A 6,027-nucleotide genomic window follows, 5' to 3' on the forward strand; every position below is an offset into this window, starting at 1 on the left:
CCCTGCAGCAGATACTGTAGCAAACTTCACTCCACACCCTTTCTAGGCCCACCTGTATGCAGAGGCTAGATCCTCATTTGCCTTGAATGCCAGATGTAGTTTAGGTTTTGCCTTTCAGAGGCACTCATGTGAGACCTTGATTCAGAACTGAGCTACTTGAGGAGAGAGAGCATGGGACATCCATCTTATTAGTTTATGGCATGGCAGCATGACTCTGAGCTGCTTCCTTATTCCATAATTATGACCAAGACAGCCCATCCCTAACCAGATCAGTTCTGCAGTTTAAGTTGGTGGGGGGGGTGGGGGGGTGGGGGTGGGGGGAGTGGCATGGGTGGGGAGGCAAGATGTTCCTAGAAGCTCAGTCTCAATTCTCTGTCTTTAACTTTCACAAAGATTCTGCAAGTGACCTCTCTCCCTTCATAAAGCCCTTTCTTCTTTAGCTAACAGGAGGGGACTCTGTTATCTCCAGTAAAGAACTCATCCAAGCTAAATATCACAAGAATGAGTATTGGACCTCTATGGAGAATATGTGCATTGGACACTACACCAAACCACCTCTGGGAACACTTTTAAAGTTAAAATTGATGAGCAGTTTGGCACAATGAACTTTTCATTATGCTAGCAAAGAAAATAATTTTAAGTACACAGGGCTGACATACTGATACCTTATCACCTTATGGGTTTTACAAAGGGCTGAAAAATCCCTTTGAACCCAAAAGCAGTCCCATTATCAGTTGACTGATGTTTTCACTTGTCACAGCTAAATCTCGACCTCAAACCATAAGGAATAGAAGAGAGAACAGAGTTCTTTCTGTTCCAAACTGGAGAGAATGTTTATTGATTTCCTTAGGTACCTGTCATATGTTAAACCTGAAAATACAACTAAGGAATGTTATTCCCTTCAGTTGGGAGCCCAGGTTCCTGATATAAAGGAGGTCCCAGCTCTGACCATAGTGGGAGGAAGACTGCGTGTGATAGAGGACTCACCATGTCTCTCCTTCCCCTAGGAATTTCCAAAACCCATGTTCCCAGGCATGTTCCCAGGCTTCCCAGGTGGCACCAGTGGTAAAGAACCTGGCTGCCAGTGCAGGAGACATAAGAGATGTGGGTTCGATCCCTGGGTTGAGAAGATTCCCCAGAGAAGGAAATGGCAACCCACTTAGGTATTCTTGCCTGGAAAATCCCATGCACAGAGGAGCCTGGCAGGCTACAGTCCATGGGGTCATAAAAGAGTCAGACATGACTTAGCTTAGTCAGAAGCAACTTAGCATTCATACACGTTCCCAGAAATACTAACAGTCCTGCTTTCCTCAGACAAAAGGGTAGACAAACTATTCCAAGTCTACAGAGCTCCTCTTCACAAATTTACCCCAGTCCTACTTTCAACACCAAGGGCAAAAGATAAACAGAAACATTGGGGGTATGGAAAAGATTGTAATTCGGAATCTGAAGATTGAGGCTTTTTTCTCAGTGATCTTTATCCTTTTTTGTTTTGTTTTGTTTTGTTTTGTTTTTTGATCTTTATCCTTCTAAGTTTCATTTTCCTTGTGTGAAAAATAAAAACTAACACAAAAATCACCTGATTAGTATTTTTGTTTTGTTTTGTTTTGTCAAATGTTTTATTGAGTGTAGACATCTGGAGTACTGTAAAACATGCATTATCTGTAGATTCAAAAAGGAGCAAGCCACATTGCCCTCACTGTCAAATGTGTCAGGCTTGGCATATATGATGGAGATTAATGAAGTATCATGACAGTAATATGGTTCCTGAAAAGCTTCTACAATTTGGAGTAGGGTCTTAATCACGTGAAAAGCAAAGCTGTTCACATTTAGTGAACTTGCATCTCATTGGAGGTACACAGTATTTTAATTTTAAAACAAATAAAAATAATTGTTTGTAGAAGATTCCCATCACCCCAACTTTACCTCCCCTTTCAGTTTTCAGAAATTTTAATTGAAAAAAAAAAGTATATGCCTTTTGGAAGTTGTACATTTTATCTGAGCAATAATTAAAATTTATTTCTTTGGTTGCTTAGGTGTATTAAATTTAAAGAAGATAATATCTCCATCTTCAACAATATAATTTCTGTCTTGTTGTCTGTACTTTCCAGCAGCCTTGACTGCATTTTCAGAACCTTCCTCTTTAAAATCTTCATATTTCATTACTGCAGCCATAATGAATCCTTTTTCAAAATCTGTGTGAATTTTTTATGCAGCTTGAGGAGCCTTCATCCCTATCCTGATGGTCCATGCACACACTTCATCTGGGCCTACAGTGAAAAAGTATTCTAGTTGGAGTGCTGCAAACCCAGCCTTAATGATCTTTGGCAAAGCGCTTTGTGTCATGTTCACTTCCAGATACTTCTGTCTCTCCTCAGCACTCAATTCTTGCAAGCTGAGTTCCAAGGCCCCACTAAAAGGAATGACCAAGGCACCTGGGTCATACTTGTCCACCCACTCTTTAATTTTTATCAACCATTTGTTTTTCTTTCTAATGTAGTCTTTTTCGGAAAGATTAACCAAGTAGACCATTGGTTTTGAAGTCAGAAATAAGTGTTTATTCAATACTTCAATCTCTTTGTCATTCCAATCATGGTAGAATCGAACAGGTTTCTCTTGATCTATAACCCAGGATTTGACTTTGCACATTATGTCATATTCAGGTTTTAGTTTTTTATCTCCTCCTCTCACAGACACTTTCTCTAATTTATCTATAATGGGCCCAATCATTTCCTCATCTTTAAGCCGAAGCTCTTCATGTATTATTTCTATATCTCAAACAGGATCTACACTTCCTTCAACATGTGTGATATCATCATCTTCAAAAGCATGTGTTAAATGAAAGATACCATCACAGGCACTAATACGAGATAAAAAGGCATTTCCCAGGCCTTGCCCACTGTGAGCTCCTTTCACAAGGCCAGCAATATCCACTACATTTAGAAAAGCAGGATTTTGCTTGCTGGTTTGTGGTACTGGCAAAGAAAGTCAAATCTTTCATCAGGCACAGATACTCTGCTCTCATTTGGATCAACAGTGCAGAATGGGAAGTTTTCTGCTGAAGCTTGACTATTGGTTAGTACATTGAAGAAGGTAGATTTCCCAACATTTGGTAATCCAATAATACCAATTTTCAAGGAGGTTCCAAATCTTCCAATGATTGGGGGTGGTTTAATTCCATCACCTCCCTTTTTGGGGGGCATTGTGCTCGCGGCACGCGATGACACAGGGTCCCAGCGGCAGCGGGAGATGGGTCCTACTGGCAACGGGAGGCAGGGAGGAAGGTGGAGAGCAGGTATTTTTTTTTTTAAAGTTCTTTGTTAATTCTACCACATGATGCAAATGAGTTATTAAATTGAATGTGGATGCCCAAGTGTGGCAAGTTCTGTACCTTTAAAACCTTATAGCACAGTCGTTTTCTTGGTGTATTCCTCAAGCTTGGTTCTATAGATCTCCCTATTAGAGTCTGACATACTCAACCTTGGGGAGGAGGCTTTTTGCTATTTTCAAAACTTCCAGAGGATTTTAAAATTTAGATAAAATTGGAATTGCCAAACTTCCCTATTTCTCTACCATTAGATAAACAGTGTGGAGCTATATAACTTGGCAGAGCATTTGGAAATTTTCCTGATGATTTGTCTCTTTCCAAAACCACACATAAGAATCTACTGCATTTGGCAGTGACAAATTTGAACTGCTTGCCATACAAGATTACGAAGGCTGATTGGAGGAAAGCGGGCTACAGCTGCATTTATCATGATGATTTCAGGGATGAAGGACAATATCTTTGATGTAATTTTTCCTTCCACATAAATCTCAGATGCATAGCATCTCCCACCTGAACTGTGCACTTGTGGGGAAAAGAACCTCATTGTCCTTTTCATTGCTCTTGAGGTTTTGGCTGCACCTCACCACATCTGGGATCTTAGTTTCCCAATTAGGGATTAAACTTGTGCCCCCTGCATTGGGAGTGCAGTCTTAACCACTGGACCACCAGGAAAAATCCCAACACAATCCTTTGATAAAACTTGGGGAAGAAAACGGACCAAGAGAAACAGAAAGCAACTTGCTTATCAAAGTCCAATGGGACTCAATGTTCTCTAGGGCCAACGGGAGCTTGACACAAAAGCACATTGTCAGAACCTCCCTGGTGTCCCAGTGGATAAGAATCCCCTGCCAATGCAGAGAACATAGGTTCGATTCCTGGTCAGAAACTAAAAGTGCCACAACTACTGAGCCTGTGCACTCTAGAACCCGTGCTCTGCAACTAGAGAGCAGCCCTCCACTACTTTAGAGAAAACCTAAACAGCAACAAAGAATCCATGAGCCAACATGAAGACCCAGCATAACCAAAACAAAATAAAATTTTTTAAAAAGAGAGATAATCAAAAATTTTTTTTTAAAGTACACTGTCTTTCTTGTATTGAGCAGAACCAGCCTGAGGAGGAAGCTTGCCTGGTGAGAACTACTGTCTCCCCCTGCCTGGGGCAAATGTACTTGAACCATTCACAGAGGATTCCATTCCTCCTCCCACCTCCCACCCCTACCCCTGCCTTGGATTAGCCAAAAAGCAAAGGGGAAGGAAAGCAGGTCATCCCCATGCTATAGAGCAAATGCATACCAATTCTCATGCTCTTTCTTGCTGCAATTTGTCTGATTTTTTCCCAAGGATAACCCACTTAAGATCCAGGGGAAAGAAGAAAATGTTCTTACTCATGTGTTCTACCTGGAGTGATAAAATGTCTGCAGGAGAACTTAACGTTGTGGGTTTGTCATCGATTTGGGATGGTTATAAGCTTAGGTGGCCTCTGAGATAGCCAGACTCAAATGGTAGGGCCAATGAATTGAGAGGGGTATCTGTCTGATACTCCCTCCACTGTGTGAGGCCAAGACCAAGCCTCAGTGTGAACCAGAAGCTGAGGAAGCGTTTTGATCCTGAGAGGCTGAGATTAGGGTAGGGAGGTCCCACTGGAGATAAGTGGATTCCCCAAGAATCAAAGAGGTCAGCCTATGAAGTCAGAACCAGGCAGGAATCTCAAGCTTGCAGGAGTCAAAGGCAGGATCCATCAGATATGGAGTCAAGACAGGACCAGGCAGGGATGAAATCTAAGCTAAAGCAGATGAGACACAAATCCCAAAGGGGTTCATGGTCTTGTGTAAAGAACCAGATCACCTATAAGTAGTGTTTGTGACTCCAACTTGCACATCAGTAGATTAAGGAGATTTGCATGGGTTGGGCTGGCTAATCACACCAACACAAAGGGTGACAACCTACTGAGCTGCTGCCATGTAGAAATTTATTAAAACAGGACAAGGAGGACTTCTTATCTTTTTAAAATAATAATAAAAAATAACATGAAACTAACTTATTGAACTCGTTGTATGTTCCTGACCTCTTCTAAAAACATTACACGACCTGCCTCATTTAATACTCATACTTTAAGGATGTTATTATTCCTATCCCTATTTTCCATTTGAATGAAAAGAAAAACAATCATAGAGAAGTTAAACAAATAGCCAAGAGTCCTACTGCCAGTAGGAGATGAAGCTGGATTCAAAACCAGATCATCTGTCTTCAGAGCCCTCCAGCTTGACCATCAGCTACACCATGCAATAAAAGTCTTTTACTATTAATAGTATTAACATATCCAACCTCCTTAGTGAAAGTGAAAATGTTAGTCACTCAGTCGTGCCCGACTGCATCCCACCAGGCTCCTCTGTCCATGGGATTTTCTAGGCAAGGATACTGGTGTAGTTTGCCATTTCCTTCTCCAGGGGATTTTACCAACCCAGGGATCAAACTCAGGTCTCCTGCACTGCAGGCAGATTCTTTACCGATTGAGTGACCAGGGAAGACCAACCTCCTTAGGGTAACAATCAAATAATTCCTACAAAGTAGTCAAAAGCACAGATCTGGGTCTTCCCTGGTGGTCCAGTGGTTGAGAATCTGCTTTGCAATTCAGGGGACATGGGTTTGATCCCTGGTTGGGGAGCTAGGATCCCACATGCCACAGAGCAACTAAGCCC

The 6,027-nt window shown here is 41.7% G+C and overlaps 1 pseudogene; it reads right to left on the bottom strand.

Moving 5' to 3' along the window:
* Positions 1–2,016: 2,016 nt before the first annotated feature.
* On the bottom strand, positions 2,017–3,218 carry LOC133070694 (obg-like ATPase 1; annotated as a pseudogene).
* Between the last annotated feature and the right edge of the window lie 2,809 nt (positions 3,219–6,027).

Source organism: Dama dama, chromosome 15 (genome assembly GCF_033118175.1).
Source record: "Dama dama isolate Ldn47 chromosome 15, ASM3311817v1, whole genome shotgun sequence".
Classification (NCBI taxonomy): Eukaryota; Metazoa; Chordata; class Mammalia; order Artiodactyla; family Cervidae; genus Dama; species Dama dama.